This window comes from Triticum aestivum, chromosome 7A, assembly GCF_018294505.1.
Source record: "Triticum aestivum cultivar Chinese Spring chromosome 7A, IWGSC CS RefSeq v2.1, whole genome shotgun sequence".
NCBI lineage: Eukaryota > Viridiplantae > Streptophyta > Magnoliopsida > Poales > Poaceae > Triticum > Triticum aestivum.
This window is the reverse complement of record NC_057812.1, coordinates 435,097,771-435,115,946: the sequence shown is the minus strand read 5'-3', so window position 1 is coordinate 435,115,946 and position 18,176 is coordinate 435,097,771.

Sequence of the window (18,176 nt, the reverse complement as noted above, 5' to 3'; positions counted from 1 at the left end):
CACTAGGGTAGATCTTCACGAAGTAGGTGATCTCCTTGCCCATACAAACTCCTTGGTTCAACTCCACAATCTTGACGGAGGCTCCCAAGTGACACCTAACCAATCTAGGAGACACCACTCTCCAAAAGGTAATAGATGGTGTGTTGATGATGAACTCCTTGCTCTTGTGCTTCAAATGATAGTCTCCCCAACACTCAGCTCTCTCTCATGGGATTGGATTTGGTAGAAAGATGTTTTGAGTAGAAATCAACTTGGGAAAGGCTGGAGATCAAGATTTATGTGGTTGGAATGGAATATCTTGACCTCAACACAAGTGTAGGTGGTTCTCTCTCAGAAAATGTATGTTGGAAGTGTAGGCATATTTTGATGGCTCTCTCTTCGAATGAAGAGTGGGTGGAGGGGTATATATAGCCTCCACACAAAATCTAACCATTACACACAAATCACCAAACTCAGTGGGACCGAATCATAAAACTCGGTCATACCATTTCGGTTCATAATGTGCCTGTTAGGCATTTCGGTGGGACCGACATGATCAACTTGGTGGGACCAATGTGCTAGGGTTAGGGTAAAGCCTCATCTCGGTTGGACCAATTACACAAACTCGGTGGGACCGATTTTGGTAATAAGCTAAACAGAGAGTTGGCCAAGCAAACTCGGTGGGACCGATTTCATATTTTGGTGGGACCAAAATTAATGCAATAGGCAACAGAGAGTTCGCAAGCCCATCTCGATGAGACCGAGATCCCTATCGGTGAGACCGAATTGATTAGGGTTTCTGGCAGTGGCTATGTCAAGAGAACTCGGTGGCACCTGATAGAAAATTTTGGTGGGGCCGAGTTTGACTTTTGGTTTGGGACATATGTGGATGTGAGAAAGTGGTTGAGGGCTGTGGAGCATATCACTAACCATTTTGAGCAAGCAAGCCATTAAGCAACACCTCATCCCCTCTTAATAGTATTGGCTTTGCTATGGACTCAATGTGATCTTGGATCACTAAAATGAAAAATGTAGAGTCCCGAGCTTTGAGCTTGAGCCAATCCTTTGTCCTTATCATCTCGAAAGGGTTCCACATCCTCTAGTCCATGCCACTCCATTGTTGAACTTATCTGAAGCATACTAGATGAAGGCATTAGTCCAACAAGAGATATGTTGACATTAATTACCAAAATCACCTAGGGAGCACTTGTGCTTTCAGTCACTCCAATTGTCGGAGAGGTATCTCTGGGCCCTCTCGGTAATGCTCATCATTATAAGCCTTGCAAGCAATGCAACTAATGAGTTAGTTGTGGGATGATGCATTACAGAACGAGTAAAGAGACTTGCCGATAACGATATTGAGCTAGGTATTGAGATACCGACGATCGAATCTCGGGCAAGTAACATACCGATGACAAAGGGAACAATGTATGTTGTTATGCGGTTTGACCGATAAAGATCTTCATAGAATATGTAGGAGCCAATATGAACATCCAGGTTCTGCTATTGGTTATTTACCAAAGACGTGTGTCGGTCATGTCTACATAGTTCTCGAACCCGTAGGGTCCTCACGCTTAACGTTCGATGACAATCGGTATTATGAGTTTATGTGATTTGATGTACCGAAGGTAGTTCGGAATCCTGGATGAGATCGGGGACATGACAAGGAGTCTCGAAATGGTCGAGACGTAAAGATCAATATATTGGACGACTATATTCGGACATCGGAAAGGTTCCGAGTGATTCAGGTATTTTACGGAGTATCGGGGAGTTAGGGAATACGGGGGAAGAAGTATTGGGCCTCATGGGACAAGTGGTGGAAGAGAGGAGGCAGGACAAGGCAGGGTGCGCGGCCCTCCTAGCCCAAACCGAATTGGACTAGGGGGCCGGCCCCCTTTCCTCCTTTCCTCCCTCTCCTTCCTTCTCCTTCTCCTCCTTCCTTTCCCCCTCCTAGTAGGAGTAGGAAAGGGGAGTCCTACTCCTACTAGGAAGATGACTCCTCCTCCTGGCGCGCCCTACAAGGGCTGGCCGCCCCCTTGCTCCTTTATATACGAGGACAGGGGGCACCCAAGGACACACAAGTTGATTGTTCCAAGCCGTGTGCGGTGCCCCCCTCCACCATAATCCACCTCGATCATATCGTAGCAGTGCTTAGGCGAAGCCCTGCGTCGGTAACAACATCATCACCGTCATCACGCCGTCGTGCTGATGTAACTCTCCCATGAAGCTCTGCTGGATCGGAGTTCGTGGGACTTCATCGAGCTAAACGTGTGCTGAACTCGAAGGTGCCGTGCGTTCGATACTTGGATCGGCCGGATCGTGAAGACGTTCGACTACATCAACCGCGTTCTCATAACGCTTCCGCTTACTGTCTACGAGGGTACGTAGATGATACTCTCCCCTCTCATTGCTATGCATCACCATGATCTTGCGTGTGCGTAGGAAAATTTTGAAATTACTACGTTCCCCAACAGTCTCAACACAATGTGACTCTCGAGTTGACGTTCTTCACAATCTCTTCAACCGTTTCAAAAGACTCGACAATGAAAATGTTCAACAAACCTTCGATCGCCTCACTAACATCTCAAATGAGCTTCAAGCACTTGGTTCCACTAACATCACTAACCATGATGTGGTGAAGAAATTGCTGAGATCACTTGATTCCTCATTGGACACTCTTGCACTGATGATTCAAGAGCATGGTGACTACAAGTCTCTTGATCCTTCTAATATCCTCGGGAGGCTAAACACTCATGAGTTCCAACTTGCTGAGAAGAGAGATCTCTATGGACCGAGCTATGGTCGGTCTCGTGCACTGAAGGCCAAGGTAGTCTCTGAATCTGAAGGTGAAGATTCTGGTAGCAGCCTTGGTGATCATGAAGAACTAAGCCAGGAGCTAACAATGCTTGTAAGGAAATTCCAGAAGTTCTGAAGGCGTGGTCATTTTGGTAAATCCTCAAGAGGTTGTTGGGGAACGTAGTATTTCAAAAAAATTCCTACGATCACGCAAGATCTATCTAGGAGATTCATAGCAACGATAGGGGAGAGTGTGTCTACGTACCCTCGTAGACCAAAAGCGGAAGCGTTTAGTAACGCGGTTGATGTAGTCAAACGTCTTCGCGATCCAACAGATCCAAGTACCGAACGTATGGCACCTCCGCGCTCAGCACACGTTTAGCTCGATGACGTCCCTCGGGCTCTTGATCCAGTTGAGGCCAAAGGAGAGTTCCATCAGCACGACGGCGTGGCGACGGTGATGATGAAGTTACCGGCACAGGGCTTCACCTAAGCACTACGACGATATGACCGAGGTGTGTAACTATGGAGGGGGCACCGCACATGGCTAAGACAAATCTTGGAGTGCCTTTGGGGTGCCCCTGCCCACGTATATAAAGGAGGGAGGAGGAGGAGGCCAGCCTAGGAGGGGTGCGCCTATAGGGGGAGTCCGGATTCCCAATCCTAGTTGAAGTCCCCTTCCTTTTCCAAGAGGGGAGAGAGGAAGGAGTAGGAGAGGGAGAAGGAAAGAGGGGGGGCACCGCCCCCTCCCTAGTCCAATTCGGACTTGCCATGGGGGGGGCATGGCCAACCCTTGAGGCCCTTCTCTCTTTTCCCGTATGGCCCATTAAGGCCCACTACTTCCCTCGGCGGATTCCCGTAACTCTCCGGTACTCCAAAAAATACCTGAATCACTCGGAACCTTTCCGATGTCCGAATATAGCCTTCCAAGATATAGATCTTTACGTCTCGACCATTTCGAGACTTCTCGTCATGTCCGTGATCTCATCCGGGACTCCGAACAACCTTTGGTACATCAAATCACATAACTCATAATACAAATCGTCATCGAACGTTAAGCATGCAGACCCTACGGGTTCGAGAACTATGTAGACATGACCGAGACACATCTTCGGTCAATAACCAGTAGCGGAACCTGGATGCTCATATTGGATCCTACATATTCTACGAAGATCTTTATCAGTCAAACCGCATAACAACATACGTTGTTTCCTTTGTCATCGGTATGTTACTTGCCCGAGATTCGGTCGTCGGTATCATCATACCTAGTTAAATCTCGTTACCGGCAAGTCTCTTTACTTGTTCCATAATGCAACATCCCACAACTAACTCATTAGTCACATTGCTTGCAAGGCTTATAGTGATGTGCATTATCGAGAGGGCCCAGAGATACCTCTCCGACAATCGGAGTGACAAATCCTAATCTCGATCTATGCCAACTCAACAAACACCATCGGAGACACCTGTAGAGCATCTTTATAATCACCTAGTTACATTGTGACATTTGATAGCACACAAGGTGTTCCTCTGATATTCGGGAGTTGCATAATCTCATAGTCAGAGGAACATGTATAAGTCATGATGAAAGCAATAGCAATAAAACTAAACGATCATTTATGCTAAGCTAACGGATGGGTCTTGTTCATCACATCATTCTCTAATGATGTGATCCCGTTCATCAAATGACAACACATGTCTATGATCAGGAAACTTAACCATCTTTGATTAACGAGCTAGTCAAGTAGAGGCATACTAGGGACACTCTGTTTTGTCTATGTATTCACACATGTACTAAGTTTCCGGTTAATACAATTCTAGCATGAATAATAAACATTTATCATGATATAAGGAAATATAAATAGCAAATTTATAATTGCCTCTAAGGCATATTTCCTTCAGTCTCCCACTTGCACTAGAGTCAATAATCTAGTTCACATCGCCATGTGATTTAACACCAATACTTCACATCTTTATGTGATTAGTTCACATGTCCATGTGACTAATACCCAAAGGGTTTACTAGAGTCAATAATCTAGTTCACATGATTATGTGATTAACACCCAAAGAGTGATCATGTTTTGCTTGTGAGAGAATTTTAGTCAATGGGTCTGCCACATTCAGAGCCGTATGTATTTTGCAAATTTTCCATGTCTACTATGCTCTGCACGGAGCTACTTTAGCTAATTGCTCCCACTTTCAATATGTATCTAGATCAAGACTTAGAGTCATCCAGATCGGTGTCAAATCTTGCATCGACGTAACTCCTTACGATGAACTCTTTGTCACCTCCATAACCGAGAAACATTTCCTTATTCCACTAAGGATAATTTTGACCGCTGTTCAGTGATCCACTCCTAGATCACTATTGTACCGTCTTGCCAAACTCATGGTGAGGTACACAATAGGTCTGGTACACAGCATAGCATACTTTATAGAACCTATGACTGAGGCATAGGGAATGACTTTTCATTCTCTTTCTAACTTCTACCGTGGTCGGGTTTTGAGTCTTTACTCAACTTCACACCTTGCAACACATGCAAGAACTCCTTCTTTGACTGTTCCATTTTGAACTACTTCAAAAACTTGTCAAGGTATGTACCCATTGAAAAAAAATTATCAAGCATCTTGATCTATCTCTATAGATCTTGATGCTCAATATGTAAGAAGCTTCACCAAGGTCTTTCTTTGAAAAACTCCTTTCAAACACTCCTTTATGCTTTCTGGAAAATTCTACATTATTTCCGATCAACAATATGTCATTCACATATACTTATCAGAAATGCTGTATTGCCCCCACTCACTTTCTTGTAAATACATGCTTCACCGCAAGTCTGTATAAAACTATATGTTTTGATCAACTCATCAAAGCGTATATTCCAACTCCGAGATGTTTGCACCAATCCATAGATGGATCGCTGGAGCTTGCACACTTTGTTAGCACCTTTAGGATTGACAAAACTTTCTTGTTGTATCATATACAACTCTTCTTTAAGAAATCCATTAAGGAATGCAGTTTTGACATGCATTTGTCAAATTTCATAAAATGTGGCAATTGCTAACATGATTCGGTCAGACTTTAAGCATCGATACGAGTGAGAAAATCTCATCATAGTCAACACCTTGAACTTGTCGAAAACTTTTTGCGACAATTCGAGCTTTGTAGATAGTAGCACTACTATCAGTGTATGTCTTCCTCTTGAAGATCCATTTATTCTCAATGGCTTGCCGATCAATGGGCAAGTCCACCAAAGTCCACACTTTGTTCTCATACATGGATTCTATCTCAGATTTCATGGCCTCAAGCCATTTTGCGGAATTTGGGCTCATTATCGCTTCCTCATAGTTTGTAGGTTCTCATGGTCAAGTAACATGACCTCCAGAACAGGATTACCGTACCACTCTGGTGCGGATCTTACTCCGGTTGACCTACGGGGTTTGGTAGTAAGTTGATCAGAAGTTTTCATGATCATCATCATTAGCTTCCTCACTAATTGGTGTATGAATCACTGGAACTGATTTCTGTGATGAACTACTTTCCAATAAGGGAGTAGGTACAATTACCGTATCAATTTCTACTTTCCTCCCACTCACTTCTTTCGAGAGAAACTCCTTCTCTAGAAAGGATCCACTCTTAGCAACAAAGATCTTGCCTTCGGATCTGTGATAGAAGGTGTACCCAACAGTTTCTTCTTGGGTATCCTATGAAGACGCACTTCTCCGATTTGGGTTTGAGCATATCAGGTTGAAACCTTTTCACATAAGCATCACAACCCCAAACTTTAAGAAACGACAACTTAGGTTTCTTGCTAAACCACAGTTCATACGGTGTCGTCTCAACGTATTTTTAAACGGTGCCCTATTTAACGTGTATGCAGCTGGCTGTCTCTAATGCATAACCCCAAAACGATAGCGGTAATTCGGCAAGAGACATCATAGATTGCACCATATCTAATAAAGTATGGTTATGACATTCGGACACACCATTACATTGTGGTGTTCCAGGTGGAGTGAGTTGCGAAACTACTCCACATTGTTTCATATGAAAACCAAACTCGTAACTCAAATATTCGCCTCCGCGATCAGATTGTAGAAACTTTATTTTCTTGTTATGATGATTTTCCACTTCACTTTGATATTCTTTGAACTTTTCAAATGTTTCAGACTTATGTTTCATTAAGTAGATATACCCATATCTGCTCAAATCATCTGTGAAGGTTAGAAAATAATGATACCTGTCGCGAGCTTTAACACTCATTGGACCGCATACATCAGTATGTATTATTTCCAACAAGTTAGTAGCTTGCTCCATTGTTCCGGAGAACGGTGTTCTAGTCATCTTGCCCATGAGGCATGGTTCGCAAGTATCATATGATTCATAATAAAGTGATTCCAAAAGCCCATCAGCATGGAGTTTCTTCATGCGCTTTACACCAATATGACCTAAACAGCAGTGCCACAAATATGTTGCACTATCATTATTAACTTTGCATCTTTTGGCGATCGAGATTCAATAACCCATTTATATTGAGTGTATGACCATAGAAGGTTTTATTCATGTAAATATAACAACAATTATTCTTTGACTTAAATGAATAACCGTATTGCAATAAACATGATCCAATCATATTCATGCTTAACACAAACACCAAACAACATTTATTTTAGGTTCAACACTAATCCCGAAGGTAAAGGGAGTGTGCGATGGTGATCTTATCAACCTTGGAATCACTTCCAACACACATCATCACCTCGCCCTTAACTAGTCTATGTTTATTTTGCAACTCCCATTTCGAGTTACTACTCTTAGAAACTAAACCAGTATCAAACACTGAGGGGTTGCTATAAACACTAGTAAAGTACACATCTATAGCATGTATATCAAATATACTTTTGTTCACTTTGCCATCCTTCTTATCCGCCAAGTATCTAGGGCAGTTCCACTTCTAGTGACCATTTCCTTTGCAGTAGAAGTACTCAGTTCCAGGCTTGGGTCTAGCTTTGGGCTTCTTCATGGGAGCAGCAACTTGCTTGCTATTCTTCTTTGAAGTTCCTCTTTCTTTCCCTTTTCTTGAAACTAGTGGTCTTGTTAACCATCAACACTTGATGCTATTTTTGATTTCTACCTTCGCCAATTTCAGCATCGCGAAGAGCTTGGGAGTTACTTTCGTCATCCCTTGCATATTAGAGTTCATCACTAAGTTCTAGTAACTTGGTGATAGTGACTAGATAACTTTGTCAATTACTATATTATCTGGAAGATTAACTCCCACTTGATTCAAGCAATTGTAGTACCCAGACAATCTGAGCACATGCTCACTGGTTGAGCTATTCTCTTCCATCTTGTAGGCAAGGTACTGTCAGAGGTCTCATACCTCTCGACACGGGCATGAGTATGAAATACCAATTTCAACTCTTAGAACATCTTATATGCTCCGTGGCATTCAAAACGTCTTTGAATTCCCGGTTCTAAGACGTACATCATGGTGCACGAAACTATTAAGCATTCATCATACCGAGCTTTGTCAAACGTTCATAACGTGTGCATCTGCTCCTACAATAGGTCCATCACCTAGTGGTGCATCAAGGACATAATTATTCTATGCATCAATGAGGATAATCCTTAGATCACAGACCTAGTCCGCATCATTGCTACTATCAATTTTCAACTTATTTTCTCTAGGAACATATCATAAATAAAATGGGGAAGCTATACGCGAGCAATTGATCTACAACATAGATTTGCAAATACTATCATGACAATGTTCATGATAAATTTAAGTTCAATTAATCATATTACTTAAGAACTCCCACTTAGATAGACATCCCTCTAATCATCTAAGTGATCACGTGATCCATATCAACTAAACCATGTCCGATCGTCTCGTGAGATGGAGTAGTTTTCAATGGTGAACGTCACTATGTTGATCATATCTACTATATGATTCATGCTCGACCTTTCGGTCTTAGTGTTCCGAGGCCATATCTGCATATGCTAGGCTCGTCAAGTTTAACCTAAGTATTCTGCATGTGCAATACTGGCTTGCACCCGTTATATGTGAACGTAGAGCTTATCACACCCGATCATCACGTGGTGTCTCGGCATGACGAACTGTAGCAATGGTGCATACTCAGGAAGAACACTTATACCTTGAAATTTAGTGAGAGATCATCTTATAATGCTACTGCCGTACTAATCAAAATAGGATGCATAAAAGATAAACATCACATGCAATCAAAATATGTGACATCATATGGCCATCATCATCTTGTGCCTTTGATCTCCATCTCCAAAGTACCATCATGATCTCCATCGTCACCGGCATGACACCATGATCTCCATCATCTTGATCTTTATCAACATGTCATCACATGGTTGTCTCACCAACTATTGCTTTTGCAACTATTGCTACCGCATAGCGATGAAGTAAAGCGATTATATGGCGCTTGCATCTTATGCAATAAAGAGACAACCATAAGGCTCTTGCCAGTTGCTGATAACTTTAACAAAACATGATCATCTCATACAACAATTTATATCTCATCACGTCTTGACCATATCACATCATGACATGCCCTGCAAAAACAGGTTAGACGTCCTGTACTTTGTTGTTGCAAGTTTTACGTGGCTGCTACGGGCTTCTAGCAAGAACCGTTCTTACCTACGCATCAAAAACCCAATGATTTTTCGTCAAGTGTGATGTTTTAACCTTCAACAAGGACCAGGCGTAGTCACACTCGATTCAACTAAAGTTGGAGAAACAGACACCCACTAGCCACCTATGTGCGAAGCACTTTGGTAGAACCAGTCTCATGAACGCGGTCATGTAATGTCGGTCTGGGCTGCTTCATCCAACAATACCGTCGAATCAAAGTATGACATGCTGGTAAGCAGTATGACTATTATCGCCCACAACTCTTTGTGTTCTACTCGTGCATATAACATCTACGCACAGACTTGGCTCGGATGCCACTGTTGGGGAACGGAGTATTTCGAAAAATTTCCTATGATAACGCAAGATCTATATAGGAGATGCATAGCAACGAGAGGGGAGAGTGTGTCTATGTACCGTCGTAGACCAAAAGCGGAAGCGTTTAGTAACGCGGTTGATGTAGTCGAACGTCTTCACGATCCAAGTATCAAACGTACGGCACCTCCGCGTTCAGCACACGTTCAACTCGATGACTTCCCTCGGGCTCTTGATCCAGTTGAGGCCAAAGGAGAGTTCCGTCAACACGATGGCGTGGTGACAGTGATGACGAAGTTATTGGCGCAGGGCTTCGCCTAAGCACTACGACGATATGACCGAGGTGTGTAACTGTGGAGGGGGGGGGGCACCGCACACGGCTAAGAGAAATCTTGGAGTGCCTTTGGGGTGCCCCCTGCCCACATATATAAAGGAGGGAGGAGGAGGAGGCCGGCCTAGGAGGGGCGCGCCTATAGGGGGAGTCCAACTAGGATTCCCAATCCTAGTTGGAGGCCCCATCCTTTTCCAAGAGGGGAGAGAGGGAAGGAGTAGGAGAGGGAGTAGGAAAGAGAGGGGGCGCCGCCCCCTCCCTAGTCCAATTTGTACTTGCCATGGGGGGTGCGTGGCCAACCCTTGAGGCCCTTCTCTCCTTTCCCGTATGGCCCATTAAGGCCCACTACTTACCTCGGTGAATTCCCGTAACTCTCCGGTACTCCGAAAAATACCCGAATCACTCGGAACCTTTCCGATGTTCGAATATAGCCTTCCAACATATCGATCTTTACGTATCGACCATTTCGGGATTCCTTGTCATGTCCGTGATCTCATCCGGGACTCCGAACAACCTTTGGTACATCAAATCACATAACTCATAGTACAAATCATCATCGAACGTTAAGCGTGCGGACCCTACGGGTTCGAGAACTATGTAGACATGACAGAGACACATCTCTGGTCAATGACCAATAGCATAAACTAGATGCTCTTATTGGCTCCTACATATTCTACAAAGATCTTTATCGGTCAAACCGCATAACAACATACATTGTTCCCTTTGTCATCGGTATGTTACTTGACCGAGATTGGATCGTCGGTATCATCATACCTAGTTCAATCTCCTTACCGGCAAGTCTCTTTAATTGTTCCATAATGCAATATCCCACAACTAACTCATTAGTCACATTGCTTGCAAGGCTTATAGTGATGTGCATTACCGAGAGGGCCCAAAGATACCTCTCCAACAATCAGAGTGACAAATCCTAATCTCGATCTATGGCAACTCAACAAACACCATCAGAGACACCTGCAGAGCATCTTTATAATCACCCAATTACGTTGTGGCATTTGATAGCACACAAGGTGTTCCTTCGGTATTCGGGAGTTGCATAATCTCATAGTCAGAGGAACATGTATAAGTCATGATGAAAGCAATAGCAATAAAACTAAACGATCATTTATGCTAAGCTAACGGATGGGTCTTGTCCATCACATCATTCTCTAATGATGTGATCCCATTCATCAAATGGCAACACATGTCTATGGTCAGGAAACTTAACCATCTTTGATTAACGAGCTAGTCAAGTAGAGGCATACTAGGGACACTCTGTTTTGTCTATGTATTCACACATGTACTAAGCTTCCGGTTAATACAATTCTAGCATGAATAATAAACATTTATCAAGATACATGGAAATATAAATAACAACTTTATTATTGCCTCTAGGGCATATTTCCTTCAGATGTGATGACCTGAAATCAGATTCCTCATCCCGTGACTACAAGAAGAGAACCTGCCACAAGTGCAAGAAACCTGGTCACTACATCACTGATTGTCCTTAGTGGGAGAAGGAATCAAAGAAGAAGAAATACAAGGATTAAAATTTTGATGATGCAAAGAAGAAGAAGAAATCTTCAAAGTCCTCATCGTAAAAATCTTCAAAGTCTTCCTCTCACAAGAAGAGCAGTTCCAAAAGGGCTCGGACATTCATTGGAAAGGAAATGGACTTTGAAGCTGAATCTAAGGAAAATGAGGAATATGAGGCATCTGAGGAGTCAGACTCTGGTTTGGTGAGCCTAGCCCTCACTACTACATTCGTCAGCAAGTCCATCTTCAACTATGAGGAAAATGACTTCCCCGACACTGCTGACGATGGCGATGATGACTACTATTGGGGAATGCAGTATTTCAAATAATTTACCCACGATCACGCTAGATCTATCTAGGAGATGCATAGCAACGAGAGAGGAGAATGTGTCTATCTACCCTCGACCGAAAGCGGAAGCGTTTAGTAACGCGGTTGATGTAGTTGAACGTCTTCGCGATCCAACCGATCAAGTACCAAACGCATGACACCTCCGCGATCTGCACACATTCAACTCAGTGACGACCCTCGAACTCTTAATGCAGTTGAGGCCGAGGGAGAGTTTTGTCAGCACGACAGTGTGGTGACGGTGATGATGAAGTTACCGACGCAGGGCTTCGCCTAAGCACTACGACAATATGACCGAGTTGTAAAACTATGGAGGAGGGCACCTCACATGGCTAAAGATCAACTTGTGTGTCTATGGGGTTCCCCCTCCCCCGTATATAAAGGAGGGGAGGAGGAGGCCGGCCGTCCCTAGGGGCGCGTCCAAGGGGGGAGTCCTATGATGTCTACTACACAACCTTCTTCGTGTAGACGTTGTTGGGCCCCCAAGTGCAGAGGTTTGTAGGACAGTAGCAAATTTCCCTCAACTGGATGACCTAAGGTTTATCAATCCGTGGGAGGCTTAGGATGAAGATGGTCTCTCTCAAGCAACCCTGCAACCAAATAACAAAGAGTCTCTTGTGTCCCCAACACACCTAATACAATGGTAAATTGTATAGGTGCACTAGTTCGGCGAAGAGATGGTGATACAAGTGGTATATGGATGATAGATAAAGGTTTTTGTAATCTGAAATTATAAAAACAGCAAGGTAACGAATGATAAAAGTGAGCGTAAACGGTAATGCAATGCGTTGAAACAAGGCCTAGGGTTCATACTTTTGCTAGTGTAAGTTCCCTCAACAATGATAACATAATTGGATCACATAACTATCCCTCAACATGCAACAAAGAGTCACTCCAAAGTCACTAATAGCGGAGAACGAACGAAGAGATTATGGTAGGGTATGAAACCACCTCAAAGTTATTCTTTCCAATCAATCCATTGGGCTATTCCTATAAGTGTCACAAAAAACCCTAGAGTTCGTACTAGAATAACACCTTAAGACACAGATCAACCAAAACCCTAATGTCACCTAGATACTCCAATGTCACCTCAAGTATCCGTGGGTATGATTATACGATATGCATCACACAATCTCAGATTCATCTATTCAAACCAACACATAGAACCTCAAAGAGTGCCCCAAAGTTTCTACCGGAGAATCACGACGAAAACATGTGCCAACCCCTATGCATAGGTTCATGGGCGGAACCCGCAAGTTGGTCACCAAAACATATATCAAGTGAATCACGTGATATCCCATTGTCACCACAGATATCCACGACAAGACATAAATCAAGTGTTCGCAAATCTTTAAAGACTCAATCCGATAAGATAACTTCAAAGGGGAAACTCAATCCATTACAAGAGAGTAGAGGGGGGAAGAAACATCATAGGATCCAAATATAATAGCAAAGCTCGCGATACATCAAGATCGTATCACCTCAAGAACACGAGAGAGAGAGAGAGATCAAACACATAGCTACTAGTACATACCCTCAGCCCCGAGGGAGAACTACTCCCTCCTCGTCATGGAGAGCACCGGGATGATGAAGATGGCCACCAGAGAAGGATTGCCCCCTTCGACAGGGTGCCAGAACGGGTCTAGATTGGTTTTCGGTGGCTACGGAGGCTTCTGGCGGCGGAACTCCCGATCTATTGTCTTTTCTGGAAGTTTTAGGGTACATGAGTATATATGGGTGCAGGAAGTATGTCGGTGGAGCTTCGGGGGCCCCACGAGGCAGGGGGGCGCGCCCTAGGGGGGGGCCCCACCCTCGTGAGCACCTCCCTTGGCTCCTGACGTGGGGTCCAAGTCCATCTGGTAGCTTTCCTTCCAAAAATAACTTCTCCAGTTGATTTCGTTCTGTTTCGACTCCGTTTGATATTCCTTTTCTTCGAAACACTGAAATAGGCAAAAACAACAATTCTGGGCTGGGCTTCTGGTTAATAGGTTAGTCCCAAAAATAATATAAAAGTGGATAATAAAGCCCAATATTGTCCAAAACAGTAGATAGCATAGCATGGAGCAATCAAAAATTATAGATACATTGGAGACGTATCAAGCATCCCCAAGCTTAATTCCTGCTCGTCCTCGAGTAGGTAAATGATAAAAACATAATTTTTGATGCGGAGTGCTTCTTGGCATAATTTCAATGTAATTCTTATTAATTGTGGCATGAATATTCAGATCCGAAAGATTCAAGACAAAAGTTCACATTGACATAAAAATGATAATACTTCAAGCATACTAACTAAGCAATTATGTCTTCTCAAAATAACATGGCCAAAGAAAGTTCATCCCTACAAAATCATATAGTTTAGTCATGTTTCATTTTCGTCACACAAGAATGCTCTCATCATGCACAACCCCGATGACAAGCCAAGCAATTGTTTCATACTTTAGTAATCTCAAACTCATAAACTTTCACGCAATACATGAGCGCGAGCTATGGATATAGCACTATGGGTGGAATAGAATATAATGAGGGGGGTTATGTGGAGAAGACAAAAAGGAGAAAGTCTCACATCAATGAGGCTAATCAATGGGCTTTGGGGATGCCCATCGATTGATGTTAATGCAAGGAGTAGGGATTGCCATGCAACGGATGCACTAGAGCTATAAATGTATGAAAGCTCAACAAAAGAAACTAAGTGGGTGTGCATCCAACTTGCTTGCTCACGAAGACCTAGGGCACTTGAGGAGGCCCATTGTTGGAATATACAAGCCACGTTCTATAATGAAAAATTCACACCAGTATATGAAAGTGACAAAACAAGAGACTCTCTATCATAAAGATCATGGTGCTACTTTGAAGCACAAGTGTGGAAAAGGATAGTAGCATTGTCCCTTATCTCTTTTTCTCTCTTTTTTATTTGGTCTTCATTTTTTTATGGCCTTTCTCTTTTTTTTTGGGCCTTCTCTTTTTTATGGCCTTTCTCTTTTTTATTCCTCACTTGGGACAATGCTCTAAAAATTATGATCATCACACCTCTATTTATTTACAACTCAATGATTACAACTCGATACTAGAACAAAGTATGACTCTATATGAATGCCTCCGGCGGTGTACCGGGATTGAGATGATGCATGAGTGACATGTATGAAAGAATTATGAGAGGTGGCTTTGCCACAAATACGATGTCAACTACATGATCATGCAAAGCAATATGACAATGATGATGCGTGTCATAATAAACGGAACGGTGGAAAGTTGCATGGCAATATATCTCGGAATGGCTATGGAAATGCCATAATAGGTAGGTATGGTGTCTGTTTTGAGGAAGATATAAGGAGGTTTATGTGTGAAAGAGCGTATCATATCACGGGGTTTGGATGCACCGGTGAAGTTTGCGCCAACTCTCAATGTGAGAAAGGGCAATGCACGGTACCGAAGAGGCTAGCAAGGATGGAAGGGTGAGAGTGCGTATAATCCATGGACTCAACATTAGTCCTAAAGAACTCACATACTTATTGCAAAAATCTACAAGTCATCAAAAACCTCGGTACTGCGTGCATGCTCCTAGGGGGTAGATTGGTAGGAAAAGACCATCGCTCGTCCCCGACCGCCACTCATAAGGAGGACAATCAAATAACACCTCATGTTTCAAATTTGTTGCATAACATTTACCATACGTGCATGCTACAGGACTTGCAAACTTCAACACAAGCATTTATAAAATTCACAACTACTCAACTAGCACGACTTTGATATTATTACCTCCATATCTCAAAACAATCATCAAGCATCAAACTTCTCTTAGTATTCAACACACTCATAAGAAAATTTTATTATTCTTGAATACCTAGCATATTAGGATTGTAAGCAAATTACCATGCTATTAAGACTCTAAAAATAATCTAAGTGAAGCATGAGAGTTCATCTATTTCTTAAAAATAAAACTAACATCATGCTCTAAAAGATATAAGTAAAGCACTAGAAAAAATGACAAACTACTCCGAAAGATATAAGTGAAGATTAATGAGTAGTCGAATAATTATGCAACTATGTGAAGACTCTCTGACATTTAAGAATTTCAGATATTGGTATTTTATTCAAACAGAAAGCAAATTAAAATAAAATTACCTTCTAAGAATGTAAAACATCATGTGAAGAAGCAAAAACTTAGGATCAACCGAAACTAACCGATAGTTGTTGAAGAAGAAAGGTGGGATGCCAACCGGGGCATCCCCAAGCTTAGATGCTTGAGACTTCTTGAAATATTATCTTGGGATGCCTTGGGCATCCCCAATCTTGAGCTTTTGTGTCTCCTTAATTCCTCTCATATCACGGTCTCCCTAAATCTCAAAAGCTTCATCCACACAAAACTCAACAAGGACTCGTGAGATAAGTTAGTATAAACCATTGCAAAAACCTTATCATACTCTACTGTAGAAAATCACTAAAATTCTTATTCAACATTGCATACTAAATGCCTCTGCATATTTAATATTCCTATCCTCAAATAGAATCATTAAAGAAGCAAACATATGCAAACAATGCAAACATAACAGCAATCTGCCTAAACAGGACAGTCTGTAAAGAATGCAGCAACATCCATACTTCCCTAGCTCCAAAAATTATGAAAGAAAATTCTCACTGTAGTAAATTTATCAGAGCTTAATATGCAAAAGGTTTCAACATTTTATCACATTCTGACTTTTCTAGGGAAATATTGCAACAGCGGTAAACTTTCTGTTTTCAAACAGCAACATGTGGACTTCTAAAATAGGCATAGTAAAGGCTATCAATGCCACTTTTATTGAAATAAAAGATGAAAAATATTGTTCTAAATAACATCAAGCAAATTCTAACAAAATAAATTGACGCCCCAAGCAAAACACATATCATGTGGTAAATAAAAATATAGCTCCAAGTAAAGTTACCGATGGAAGTAGACGAAAGAGGGGATGCCTTCCGAGGCATCCCCAAGCTTAGGCTCTTGGCTATCCTTGAATATTACCTTGGGGTGCCTCGGTCATCCCCAATCTTAGGCTCTTGACACTCCTTATTCCATAGTCCATCGAATCCTTACCCAAAACTTGAAAACTTCACAACACAAAACTTAACAGAAAACTCGTAAGCTCCGTTAGTATAAGAAAATAAATCACCACTTCAAGGTACTGTAATAAACTCATTATTTATTTATATTGGTGTTAAACCTACTGTATTCCAACTTCCCTATGGTTTATAAACTATTTTACTAGACATAGATTCATCAAAATAAGTAAACAACACATGAAAAACAGAATCTGTCAAAAACAGAACAGTCTGTAGTAATATGAATCAAACGTATACTTCTGGAACTCATAAAATTCTAAAATAAATTTCTGGACCTGAGGAATTTATATATTAATCATCTTCAAAAAGAATTAACTAAATATCACGCTCAAAATAAAAATGGCAGCAATTCTCGCGAGCGCTAAAGTTTCTGTTTTTACAGCATGATCAACAAGACTTTCCCAAAGTCTTCCCAAAGGTTCTACTTGGCACAAACACTAATTAAAAGTATAAAACCACATCTAAGCAGAGGCTAGATGAATTATTTATTACTAAACAGGAACAAAAATCAAGGAACAAAAATAAAATTGGGTTGCCTCCCAACAAGCGCTATCGTTTAACGCCCCTAGCTAGGCATGATGATTTCACTGATGCTCACATAAAAGATAAGAATTGAAACATAAAGAGAGCATCATGAAGAATATGACTAGCACATTTAAGTCTAACTCACTTCCTATGCATAGGGATTTTGATAGCAAACAACTTGTGGGAACAAGAATAAACTTGCATAGGAAGGTAAAACAAGCATAACTTCAAAACTTTAAGCACATAGAGAGGAAACTTGATATTATTGCAATTCCTACAAGCATATATTCCTCCCTCATAATAATTTTCAGTATCATCATGAATGAATTCAACAATATAACCAGCACCTAAAGCATTCTTTTCATGATCTACAAGTATAGAAAATTTACTACTCTCCACACAAGAAAAATTCTTCTCATGAATAATAGTGGGAACAAACTCAACAAAATAACTATCATGTGATTGAAAATTAAGATCAAGATGACAAGTTTCATGGTTATCATTATTCTTTAAAGCATACGTGTCTTCACAATAATCATCATAAATAGGAGGCATGCTTTCATCATAATAAATTTGCTCATCAAAACTTGGGGGACAAAAAATA